Source organism: Sarcophilus harrisii, chromosome 1, assembly GCF_902635505.1.
Source record: "Sarcophilus harrisii chromosome 1, mSarHar1.11, whole genome shotgun sequence".
Classification (NCBI taxonomy): domain Eukaryota; kingdom Metazoa; phylum Chordata; class Mammalia; order Dasyuromorphia; family Dasyuridae; genus Sarcophilus; species Sarcophilus harrisii.
Genome location: NC_045426.1, coordinates 699,513,811 through 699,527,415, shown reverse-complemented (window position 1 = coordinate 699,527,415; position 13,605 = coordinate 699,513,811). Strand labels below are relative to the sequence as shown.

The window sequence follows — 13,605 nt, the reverse complement described above, 5'->3', positions numbered from 1 at the left end:
TACAACAGTAATAATGCATAAAGTATAATAATAATAAATAATATTCAACAACATTTCAATGCTCAGCTATTGGGGATCTGCTAGGGACAGGAAGTAAAAAAACAAATCGTTCCTCCCCTCAGATAGTTTACATTCCTACGGGAGTGGGGGCGAGGACAGAACAGGACATTCACAGAACTCCTTTAAGGTTTTAAAACTGTTTTTCAGTATCACATTTAATCCTCACAAAACTTCATCAATCATAGGAGCATAAATTTAAAGCTGTGAAGGACCTTAGAAATCACTGAGTCCAATCTCCTTATTTTATAGATGAGAAAGTAGAGACTTACAAATTTAAGAGACTTGCCCAGGATTACCCAGAAAGTAAGTGTCTGAGGCAGGATTTCACCATGTCTTCCCCATTCCAAGTGAAATGCTGTAATCACCTCTGATTAAGGTCATAGAGACCTAGCTCCCTCTGCTCCCATGAGATTAATACTGTAATCATCCTCACCCCCATTTTACAGATGTGGCAACTGAGTCTTGAAGAAGTGCTTTTGCCCGTGATCTCGGGGTTAGCAAAGCGTTAGAGGTAGAATTTGGCCACAGCTCTCTCCTGAATTGGTATCTAACATTCTTACAGCCTGATGTTAAAAGGTTATTCTAGAAGTGGGGACATGAGCCCCAGTCCTTAACACAAACCTGCTAAAGGGATTCCAAGGGACCATCCAACACTGAGAGGAGAGAGGAGAAGGCTGAGTTGAAAGAAATGTTACACACACATACACACAAACACACACACTCACAATCACACATACAGACACACACTCACGCTCACAGAGGCCCACACCCCAAATCCAAACCTACAGGGTTTTCTTTGGCAGTCAGTCCTACCATGGCCAGAAACAGACAAGGCTATTTTGAGAATACCTTGAGTGAAAAAAAGAAGAGAGTCACAGGGTTTCCAGAGTTTATTCCCCGCCTCCAGCTCCCCACCTAACAAGAGGGCCCATTGATCAGAGACCTCACCCCTCTCCACCCCTAGAGCCAGTTAGATCACAGAGCAGGCTTGGAGGTGCTAGACCTCTCAGGGCTGCTGACTGATGAAAGGGTCTGCTGAAACCTTAGCAGGGCACAGACAGAGAGGGCCTTGTTAGCTCCTTCACCCGGTGGCCATCCTGGTTTAGGAGTTGGCACGGGGCAGGCCCTCAGGAATCAGGGGGGCCCCTCCTCACTCCCAGGGAGGCCTGCCTGCAGGATGCCTGGGATGCCTGCTTCCCACCCTGACTTTCCGCCGCCTCTCCGGAGCCCTGCCAAACCCAACTCTCCTCAAAATGTTCTCTCTTTCCCGACACCAGCTAAATCTGCCTTCTGGGGACCTGATAACTGGAGGCAGAGAACACGGCTCACCGGGGTGGATTGTGAAGGACTTTCTTTTTCTGGGTTTTGAGAACAGTGAGACTTTGAAGAGTACTTGTCCAAGCCCTGCAAGTGGCAGATGGGAAAAATGAAGGCCAGGGGAAAGTGACCGAGTCACACAGGCAGGAGAGAGCAGAGCCATGGTACAAAACTAGGTTCATTGAGTCCAAAGGTGATCTTTTCACTGACACGTAGGCCCATAAAGGAAGAGACTCTCAGAGCTGGAAGGGATCTAAGTACTATGGGATATTCAAGCTGGAAGGGGTCTTAGAACTTGGAATGGCAGAGCTGGGAGGGAGCTTAGAACAGGGGATGTCAGGGCTGAGAGGGGTCTTAGAATAGAAATGTCAGAGCTGAAAGTGAACCAGACTTATATAGATTAACTGAAGGAATTAGGGATGTTCAGCCTTGAGAAGAGAAGGCGTTAGGGGATCATGTTAACTGTAAAGCTGTCTTTGGATTTCTGAGAGGTGCAGTTACTTGCTAGTGAGAGTACCTGGCTCAGTACCTCCAGCTTCTGAGTGACTTGGGGATCAGTAACAGCTGTATCTATCAAGTTTCCAGTCTGGTGTACAATGTCTTTGTTACAGCCCTAGACACCAAGACAAATACCACCATCCCAAACAAAGGGATCAGTTTTATATTGGATCAGGAGAAACTACAGCAATAGCCTCTGGTGGGTCTATCTGTCTCAAGTCTCTCCCCATGCTGATCCAATCTGGATTCAGCTGGATTTTCCCAAAGCACAAGTCTGACCAGATTGGCCGTCCCTTACTCTTCACCCCTCACTCAATAAACTCCAATGGCTCCCTATTAACTCCAAAATCAAATCGAAAATCCTCAGCTGGTCATTCAAAGCCTTGCACATACTGGTTCTCCCCTATCCTTCCAGTAATCTTATCTTTGCTACCCTCCACACACTCTCTGTTCCAGCTGCCCTGCTCTATTGCTGTTCTTCACACAGAACTCTTATTGACCATCTACCCCCTTGCCTTCACTCACTATTCCCCTGCCTACAGGGTCTTTTCCCATCATTTCCTCCTCTGCTTCTTAATTTTCCTGCATTTTCCTAAAAACTCAGCTCTACCATTACCTTCAGCAGGAAGCTTTTCCAGAGCTGTGAGTGCAGAGCTGTTTAAGATCACCTTGAGTTTGCTTTATTTATTTTTTCTGTTGCATGCTCATATAGATGCAGATGTTGTCTTCTCTCGGAAAGGCAAGCAAGCTTAGGGTAAGGACTTTTACCCTTTTACCTCTATAACCTCTGTGCTTGGCACATAAAGGTGTTTAATAAATACTTGTTGACTAATTGATTAGCATCCTGAGTTCTCCCAGCTCTGACCTTCCCAGTTCTAAGGCCCCTCTTAGCCCTGATCTTCCCTGTTCTAAGTCCCTTCTCTACTCTGACCTTCTCAAATGTTCTAAGGCCCCTCTTAGCCCTGACCTTCCCAGTTCTAAGGCCCCTCCCTGCTCTGACATCTATTCTAAGGCCCCTCTTGGCCCTGACCTTCCCTTTCTAAGACCCTCCCAGCTCTGACCTTCCCTTTTCTAAGACCCTCCCAGATCTGACATCCTTTGTTATAAGCCTCCTCCAGCTCTGAAATCCCCTCTTCTAAGGCCCCTCCCAGCTCTGACACTCTGATCCTTTGCCTTAGACATGATGCTATTTCTTGTCCTAAGCCGTCCAAAGCCCTCCCCCACTTGTTCTCTAAATGGCAGTGTACTATCAGAGACTTCTCAGATTCCAATTACATGATCCCTGAAGGGAAGAGAGGAGGGAAAATTACCTGAGTCAGTAACAGAAGCTGATCTGCCTGAGCCCTAATAGTGATCCTGTGACTCAGAGTATGGGAGGCAGGGTCTCCATCCCACATGCATTCAAGAATTTTTTTTGCTGATGAGCAAATTCTGTGATCTCCTCATTTTCCAATCAATAAGCCTTTTTTTAACCACTTACAATGCCAACTATCAGGCCAGAATTAGGGAAAGAGACAAAAATAAAGCAAGTCTTTCCCTCAAGGAACTTCTATTCCATTAGTTTTAATTCAGAGACGAAGAGTCCTGAAGAAAGAAGGGTCCTTGAAGGTCCTCTAATTGAGTCTTGTTGTTTGTTCAATCTAGTCTACTTATTTGGTAAATAGGGAAACTGAGGCCCAGAGCTGGCCAGGGACTTGGTGTTTGTGAGAATCAAATAAGATAATATGTTATATAAACCTAAAAGTGCCATGTAAGCCATTATTATTCTTCATACTCTCCCCATCCTCAAATTACATGTCACATGTTCCAGTAGAAGGTAAGTGCTTTCAGGGGCTGGATCCATTTTTCTAATCCATTTTGTTTGGTGTCCTTTAATAGTTAACACGACCCATTGCACACTCGTGGATTTAGAATTGAAAAAGACTTTAAATCTCATCTCCTTTCTCCATCTCCATTTTACAGAAGGAACAACTGAAGCTTAGAGAGGCTGACAAAGTCATAGGTAGTAAATGAAATCTGAGATTCAAACCCACATCCTCTTATTCTAAACCCAAAGGTCTGGGCAGTTCTGGTTAGATTAGAAAGACCAGGGGTTTGTGCCTAGTTATGTGCCATCCAAGGACCAGGCTAGCTCAGAATGGGAAGTCTCAGCATTGAAATGGTTGCCACCGGGGAATGAATTTTTTGTCATGAAACCATTTGCTAGGGCTTAGAAAAGATTTAGGGATGATTCTACCCAGAATCTCATTTTGTTAGAGCAAGTTAGAAATTGCCTAAAATTTCACAAGTAGCAATGAGAAGAAGAATTAGAACCCAGGATCACTCATAGAAGGAGAAGGAATCTCAGAGAGCATTTCCTCCACCATTTCATTTTGCAGAATGGGGAAGTGAGTCCTAGAGGGGCTAAATGCTCAATGTCACTCAAGTAGCCATAATTAGAGGTGGGATTACAATCCAGATCCTCTGCTTCTTCCATTACTCTCTTTCCCAATTGTATCCCAGTGGATACAATATCTACACCAAACAAATGGTGGCCCTCTAAGTGCCAAAGGAGATCAGGTCAAATCCTCAGCCCACTTTGGGATTTGCAGAGATAACAGATGATTCCTGTGCTAAGGACTGGACAGGGCTAGCGGGTCCTGGCTCACATTCTCCTTGTCAAGATCTGTGATTCTCCCAAGGAAATAAAATCCCTGTCTGGAAGTACTTCTTTTTTCCCAATTGTTCAGTGAATTTTTATTAAATTAAGCACCGAATTATATGTCAGACACTGTGCTCAGTAATGAAAATAAACAGAAATATAAAATATAGTCTCTCCCCTCAAGGAGTTCACAATTTAATGGGGGAGAAAACGTGCAAATAATGATGTACAAACAAACGATATACAGAATAAGTAGGAAATAATTAACAGAGAGAAGGCACTAGACTGAAGAGACCAGAAAAGGTTTGCTGTAGAAGGTGAGTTTCAGCTAAGACTTGAAGAGAACCTGGAGGCAGAGAATGAAAAGGGATGGGATATATCCCATCGGGCTGGGATACAGCCCGAAAAAATGCTCAATGTCTGGAGACATCCATGTTCAGGGACTAAGAAGGAGCCCAATGACACTGGATGAAAGAGCACAAGGTGGAATGTAAGGTGTAAGAAGACTGAAGGGGGGCAGCTAGATGGAGAAGCAGATAAGGAATCTACCCTGGAGTCAAGAAGACCTGAGTGCAAATTCAGACTCAGACATTTAACTCTTACTAGCTACATGACCTTGGGAAAGTCACTTAATCCCAAATGCCTTGCCAAAAAAAAAAAAAAAAAAAAAAAAAAAAAAAAAAAAAAAAAAAAAAAAAAAAAAAAAAAAAAAAAAAAAAGGACTGGAAAGGGAGGAGGGGAATAGATTATAAAGTCTAGAGGACTTTATATTTGATCCTGGAAGAAATAGGGGGGGGGGCAGTGAAATTGATTGCATACGAGAACGACATAATCAGATCTGCATTTTGGAAGGTTACCTTGGTCTCCCAAATGGAAGAATAGAATGGACTCCAATGGGGAGAGACTACCCACCATCAGGGAGCTTCCAAAAGAAGTAAAGCTTCCTCTTTTGCCTTTGAGGATCAGTGCAAGCTTGCATGTTTGACCAGTTTAATTTGATTATCCAATGATAATATCCAAAGGATCTGCTTTGTATGTTTTCTTCTTCCCAGAAGGCAACCTTGCCCTTCAGAATGTCTCCTCTCGGAGAAAAGGCCTGCAAGGCAAGGACACCAAACTTTTAAAGCAGTGATCCCTGGGGAAAAAGTGAGCAATTCCCAGTGCTTCTGTGGTCATTGATACTATCAGATATTGTCTCCAGTCATACAGATCACGGGCCATCCAAGCCTTCCAGTCTTGTGCAATTCTCATCCATGCCTTCCTATAAATTCATAATAGTCCACCCGATGTTCTGGGAATCATTTTTTTTTTGCCTTGACATTGTGAGGGAGCATATAAGCTAGCCATAGGTTATACAATGCTGTCAACTCCGTTCTGCCACCACTCCATTCCTCATATATCCAACCCTATATTTCTCTCCATTTTTGTCCATTGTAGTACACCATACTGGAGAAACAGTTTACAAAACCCAACATAAATAATAGTTAAAGTATCTGGCAATAGACATTGTTTCTCCTGCTAATATCTATAATAATCTGCAATAATCCTACTAACCCCATATTGCAGATCATTATTTTAAATTTCTCCATTTTTCCTCTCATTTGCTTCGGAGTATGTTCCTCCAGTTAAAATTTTAGTCGCTTTAAATCCCATGGAAAAACTCTGAACAGCAAAGTAAAGGAAATCGCATTCAAGTAAGCTTAAGACTATATTTAAATATCAATATAAGTATGTTGAGATAGAAAGTAAACATATTACTTTTTATTATCATGGTAAACAGGAAGAATAGGGATAAGTGAATCAATAGGTTATTGGGAAACTTTGTTTTAACTTGACTCAAGAAATAGCTTCCCCTCTCCCTTCTTATGATTACTATTTTATTGATTAGTAAAATGTTTGAAAGGCAGGCCAGGAGGAAATAAAAGAAATAAGAAGGCCTGAATACTAGCAATCAAGAGCTGGACAAAAATAAAACTCCACTGATTGTTTTCCTTCATCCACCTATTTGATTTGGCTCTAAAGGTCACCTGTCTCTTCATTTTAAAAAGCACTAGCAAATACTTATTAATTCTAGCCCAAGAAAACTTGTACAAATCAAAATGTCTTTAGAAATGTGTTTGGTGTTTAGAGGCCTTAGTGGAAATGTTTAGGAAATCGGAATGATGCATTCTGATCGGATGGAGTAATTTCTTGTTTCTCTCTTTCAAAGGTGGTCTGGACAATGTGGAATAGTTGATATTAAGCTGAATGAATGGAAGATGGAAGGGCATAACAGTGAAATGGGCAGCAGTTGGCGCCATGGTTGACGTCTTGGCCGGTTTCCAGGGTGTGGGTCATTTAGGACATGTCCTTGACTATAATACTAAAACAGACAAGTGGGTCACCGACTCCAAAGTCCACGCTTTTCCCAGGAAGGAGCTGTTTAATTTGTGTTGTTGATACATCAAGTGCTCTAGTTTCTTCATATGGGAATTGGGGATAAAATTAACACCTCACAGGATTGCTGAGAAAAATAGACTGATTCTCTGTTCTTTAGTTTAAGCTAGGCTTTTTGTAGATTCATCAGACATGGTGAGACAGAATCATGAGCCAGAGCTGGAAAAGACTCATTAAATCCAGTTCCCTCATTTTAGGGGGACTAACTTTCCCAGGGTCACCTAGCGATTGGCAAAATTTGGGGTCCTTTTGATGCCAAAAGTAACCCTCTCCATTGTCCCGCAAGACTAACCTTCTTAGTAAATGCAGCAGATTCAGCATTAGCCTATTTGTAAACCCTTATTCTTGCTGTGGTGGGGTCAAGCACCATCATACAATCCCATTTCCTTACTCAAATTGTTCCAAAAAATGAGTTTTGCCTCCACCATGGAAGTCAAAGATTAGCAGTCAGGGTTAACTAGAGAGAGATGCCAGGATGTCTGCTTTTGCCGAGAGTCCTGACTTTAGTAACTGTGACCAAAATTCTGAGCTTTTCATTTAAACTAAACTCCCTAAATCTCCAGAACAGGGAACCTGACCTTCCCAGGCTTCTTTTTCCTTTCTGTAAAAGGATGGGATTTGAATTTCACATCTTCAGAAGTTCCCTGCTATTGGTTCCTAGGACCCCCCGGGCCTCAGTTTACTCCTCTACACAACGGGCAGTGGAGAAGGTTGAGGAGTGGTCTGTACAGGGGGGTAAAAGAAGACCCTTGAGGTAGCTGATTCTTTAGGCAACATCTGGCCCAAGAACAACGTCATCGCCTTTGCATCCTGGTGGTAATCTCGCAGCCATGCACTGAGGCTTCCCACAATAACCTCATTTGTTTCTTATTTCATCTCCAGCCCACACACAGGGCCTCCCCAGTGGCTCCCAGAAAGGAAATGCCAGTAGCTCTCGATCTTGCTCTGTAAATAAAACCAGTCACAACTAACTTTAGCCCCAAATAGAAGCAATGTGTTCTGGTCACAGAGAGTGCTGGGGTCCGAAGGAGCTGAATTTGAATCCTGCCTCTGTCATTTGCCAGCTTTGTGCCAGTGGGCAAGCTACTTCCTTTCTGGGTCCATTTCCTCATCTGTAAAATAGGAATACTAATAAACACGGTGCCTGTCTTACAGGCAGCGGTCAGCTTCAAATGGGCTCATGTCTGTAAAGAATCTTGCAAATCTAAGAGCATTGTACAAATGTCAATTCTTATTATTAACAATCAATTTGTTTCATCTCTATAAGAGGTTGATTGACTGAGCTCGGTGCCTCCAAGGTCAAATGACCAGATTTTGCAAAGTTTTATAACATTTGACCATATTTGATGGCCGTAGGCTTAAAGCTGGGAAGCTCTAGAAAAGAAACAATCAATTTGCGTGGATTGAATGATCTTTTAATCGGTTTATCAGATACATAAAGCTTAGGGAGGCTGGTGTGTTAAAAGTTGTGTATGACTCTCTGAACACAGCACTATTTTGCTGTGACCAGAGCCACCCATGCGATTGCTGGCTGGTGTAGGGGGCAGGTGTCCGACACACAAGACAGGTTTAGCATCACAGATTTTACAAGTACACCTGTTGCCCTACCCCTGGAAAGGAGCTGGATGCTGTGGATGGCTAGGAGAGAAGTGTTTTACTTGAGTCTGCATTTTTTTTAGTTTAAGAAATTGATTTTTTAAATCTCTCGTTATCAGTAAAGCAATTTTTATTGCATTTTATGATCCACAAGTGCCTCTTTGCATTCTAACCCCTAATTACTAGAATGGCCTAGGTTGGAATACTCTCTCTCTGTTTCTCTGCACCAGCTGTTGCCCTGTCTGGTATGTTCTCCCTTCCTCACCTCTGTCTTTTAGGATACCCCCTTTCTTTCAAAGCTCAGTTAATGGGCCATCTTGTAGGTGAGACGTTCCAGAAATTCCAAGCTGCTAGTGCCTCCCCCAAATCAGCTGGTATTTATTTTTTATGTGTATGTATCATATTCACATATACCACACATACACACACAAATACATATTTTTAGATAACATATATTTTTCTACAGAAAGACCATATTGCATAATGGATAGTAAGTTGGCTTCAGAGCTAAAATCTGGGTTCAGATCCTTCCCATGACACATTTTCCCTATGTGACTCTGAGTCAATTACTTCCTGCAAACTCTGCAAGGGTCTGCACTGCAAAAAAAGGTATAGATCTGTACTGAAAAGTTTTTTCACATGCAAACTCCATACACAAATGAAATCACAGGTCCAGCCCTTCTTCCCATTGCTATACATTTGCAAACATTTTGTCTTCCTGATTAGAATATAAGCTTCTTAAGGGAAGGAATCAAGCCACATTTATCTTTGCATCTCCAGAACGCAGCATAGAGTTTCGGATGTTTAATAAATGTTTATGGAAATCTTCTTTCTCAAGAACTCCAGTGAGTCAGAATCTATTAATTCCCAAATCTCTCTGAGTCCCAATCTCCTTTTCTGCAAAATATGGATAATAACCCCTACAGCTTCTACCTATCGAGATGGCCATGCTGATGATCATAGGAGCTCATGGATAAAAAGCACCTTGTAAAAATAACTTTAAAATGTGATATAAATACCTGCTATATGCTTGCCACCTGGGGGAGGGGGTGGAAAGATGGAGGGGAAAAATCGGAACAGAAGTGAATGCAAGGGATAATGTTGTAAAAAATTAACCTGGCATGGGTTCTGTCAATAAAAAGTTATTTAAAAAAATAAATAAATACCTGCTATAATCAAACTAATCTATATTAAATATAGAAGCAATAATGTATAAAAATATAAATATAATAAGAATATTTGTTTTCTACTCATGATTTTATAGAGAGCTCCTAGTGAAAGATCTCTCTCTCCATGATGGTTAGCACTTATTAAAGACCTAGAACTGACTGGAACATAGAGAGGTTAAAAGACTTAATCGAGGTCACAGAATCAGTATATTCTAGAAGTAGAACGTCAATCCAGGTTTTATGATTATCCACTATTCCATGTGACAGTTTACAAAAACATTTTCCTCATCAAAAACAAACAAACAAAAAGTAAACCCAAACCCTGTAAGTTAAGGAGTTGAGATACTCTTATTCTCATTTTTATAAATGAGGAAACTGAGACTCAGTGAAATACAGGGGTTCACCATGTCAGAGACTAGATTTGATTCTAGATCTTTTCTAGTACACTGATATTTCTGGGACTGCGCCTTTCAGCTCTATAAGAGGTTGATTGACTGAGCTCAGTGACTCCAAGGTCAAATGAGCAGGTTTTGAAAGATTTTATAATATTTGACCATATTTGATGCCCATCTATTTAAAGCTGTGAAGATCTAGAAAAGAAATATTTTTACTAATGAGGAAAATGGAACGGATAGAAGTAAGTGACTTACCTAAGGTCCCATAACCAATACATGTTTTAAGGCAGACTTGAATCCATGTCTTCCTCTACATGAAAGCACTTATCTAGTCTGCTCTACTGGGTACCATCATCATTGCTATTGCCAATCCTGTCACGATGATCACAAGCCACATCAACCTTCAGAACAGGAATCCTTGGACTCTGATTGGATCGGCCTCAGCCATCTTGGCTGGGATAGAAAGTCATTTCCCCACATCCCCTCTTCCGTGGCTCTACCCTGCCTCCCTCCTTCCAACACCCACTGCCATTTTTCTCAGGCCCAGAACACGGTAATCAGATTGCCTTCAGCCTACAGGTTGAGCCTGTGGGAATTGGTCCTTTCTCCATTCATTGGCAAGAAGAACAGTGGGAAGCCTTGTTAAGCCTGCCTGGCTGTGCAGAAGACAAAAGCCCTGTCCAGCCCCATATTATATGTGCTGTACCTCTTACCCTACTCCCCCTGCCTGAGGAAATATAATCATTACAGAGAAAACAGACCTTCCAGTTTGTCTTCTCTGGGGCGCTGTCTCGGAGCAGGGCCACTGAGGGGGAAGGAAAATGAGTTGGAAAGAAGCAATCAGCAAACCCCCTGAAATCAGAGATGAGGAGATGTCTTGTGTTAAGCAATCTGTCTCCTCCAATCAATGAAAGTGTGGGTTTTGTTTTTTTATTATGTGTGCATGTTTGTGTTTTCCACCTCCAACTTTCTATCCTTCTGGAAGTTTTGTATGGAAAATCTCAGGGGACCAGGTTCTGTTAAATGTCTCCATTGAAAACGGCCTCAGATCAACCAAGGCGCCAATGGAAAAGGATTGATGACAGCCTTATCTGGGGGTTGCTCTCATTGTCTGGGCCAGTGTGATTGGAGGGGCAGAGGCAAAGAGACTCCAGGGAGTGGTTGGAAGGAATGACTTTGACCTTGGGAAGGGGAAAATGCTTTCTACAACCAAAGAGAGGAGATGTGATCTGGCCGATGGGAGCAATCAATAGGTCATTATTATCCTACGGAGCTGGATTCCTGCTCCCAAGCCCCCAGAATTCTAGTGGGAAGGCAGAAAAACTTCTAAGACTACAAGTTATAATTGGGATGTCCTCAAACTCTGAAGCATTCTAAGGAAGTTAGTCCATCTAGACCTTATTAAGCTTTTACTCTATGCCAGGTACTCTGTTAGGCATTGTGAATTCCAAAACAAACAAACAAATTCTGCAACAACTCATGTTTTTATAGCTCCTTAAATGCTGCAAATGACTTGCTTAATGCAGACTTGGCCATCTCCTTTTGACAGATGAGGAAAGAGATAAAGAGTCTTGCTCAAAGTCAACAACAGCCCCTTGGTTCTGCTCCCACCTCTCAGACCGTTCCTTCTCTGTCTGCTTTTCTAGATCTTCCTCCAGATCATGCCCTTTAACTACAGGTGTCCTCTGGGGTTCTTTCCTGGACTCTCTTCTCTTCTCTTTTTATTCTCTTGACAACTCATTGGCTCCCATGGATTTAATGACCATCTCTATGTTGATTCTCGAATCTACCTCTCCTTTCCCAATCCCTCTGCTGACAAACTGGGTGAGAGATCTATGTTTTTCTTTTTTCACGACTTGATTTTTATGGAAATGTTTTGCATAAATTCACAGATGGTTTCTTAATTGTGGATGGGGATAAGGGAGAGAATGTAGAACTCAAAAACCTCAGAAACAAATGTAAAATTTTTTTGTTTTGAATGTAATTGAAGGAAAATATTAAATAAATAAATAAAACTGGATATTCAGGAGACACTTTAAATTCAATATAGCCTTAATTGTGGATGGGGATAAGGGAAAGAATGTAGAACTCAAAAATTTTAGAAACAAATGTAAATTTTTTTTGTTTTGAAAGTAATTGGAGAAAAATATTAAATTAATTAATTAATTAAAGCTGGATATCCAGGAGACACTTTAAATTCAATATCGCCAAAGAAAAACTCATTATCTTGCTCCTTAACCTTCCCCATCCCAAACTTCTCTAGGACCATTTAGAGTACCATCCTTCCAGTTTTTTAGGCTCCCAACCTAGGAGTTATCCTGGACTCCTCACTATCTCTCACACTCCCAAATCCAAGATGGTACCAGGATTTGTCAATTTCAGCTTTTTCATCATCTCTTAAATATACCCCCTTTTCTCCTCTGACATTGCTCCCATCCTAGTGCAGGACTCACCACCTCACAATTGCATTATTGTCATAGTTTATGGGGAAGTTTATGCTCTGGGTCTCTCCCCACTGCAGTCCCTCCTCCATTCATCCACTAAAGAGATTTTCCTAAAATGTGAGTCTGATCATATCACCCCTTCCCCTGCCACACTCAATAAATTCCAGGGACTTCCTATCCCTCCAGGATCAAATAAAAATCCTCTATTTGATATTCAAAGCCCTTCATAATCTAGACCCTCATACTTTTCCAATTTTCTCACAACTCACTCACCAGCAAATCCTCTTCCATCCAGCGATAGCGGCCTCCTGGCTCTCCCATAAACAAGATTCCCCATCTCTCTGCTCTGGGCTTTCTCTCTGGCTGTCCCCCATTCCTAGAACCCTCTCTCTCCTTTCTGACTACTGACCTCCCTGACTTTCTTTAAGTCCCAACTAAAATCTCACCTTCTACAGAAAGTTTTTCCCAGCCCAACTTAATTCTAGTGCCTTCTTTCTGTTAATTATTTTCTATAAATCTATAGTTTACTATGTGTGTATGTATGTATATATACATATTTTGTGTATGTGTATAGATACATACATACATATATACACTTGTATATATATATATATATATACATATATATATATACACACACACATATATATATCTGCTGGGTGTCTCTCCCATTAGAATGTTAGGTTCTTAATGTGTTGATTGACTGATTAACACAGGGCAGAAGCAGATTTTCAACCTGCTTTTTCTGATTCTGATTTCTGATTCCAAGGTGACAAACCTTGGTACCATCTTGGATTTGGGAGGGTGAGAGATAGTGAGGAGTCCAACTCCTAGATTGGGAGCCTAAAAAACTGGAAGGATGATACCCTGAATGGTCCTAGAGAAGTTTGGGATGGGGAAGGTTAAGGAGAAAGATAATGAGTTTTCCTTTGGTGATATTGAATTTAAAGTGTCTCCTGGATATCCAGCTTTAATTAATTAATTAATTAATTGTTTTTCTCCAACACTCTCTCCTCTACCCCCATGACAGAGTCACCTTCACAAGGTGG

General features: G+C 41.6%; 1 protein-coding gene across 6 annotated transcripts in view; it reads right to left on the bottom strand.

Moving 5' to 3' along the window:
* WSCD2 (WSC domain containing 2) overlaps positions 1-13,605 on the bottom strand; it is a 142,620-nt gene that overhangs the window by 98,907 nt on the left and 30,108 nt on the right. Inside the window, exon 1 of one of the 6 annotated variants that reach the window (XM_031948742.1) lies at positions 682-4,637. The exons of the other annotated variants lie outside the window; for them this stretch is intronic. The gene's annotated coding sequence lies outside the window, so the exon portion shown is untranslated. Of the gene's footprint in view, positions 1-681; positions 4,638-13,605 lie in introns of those variants that run through there. 6 annotated transcript variants of the gene reach the window in all.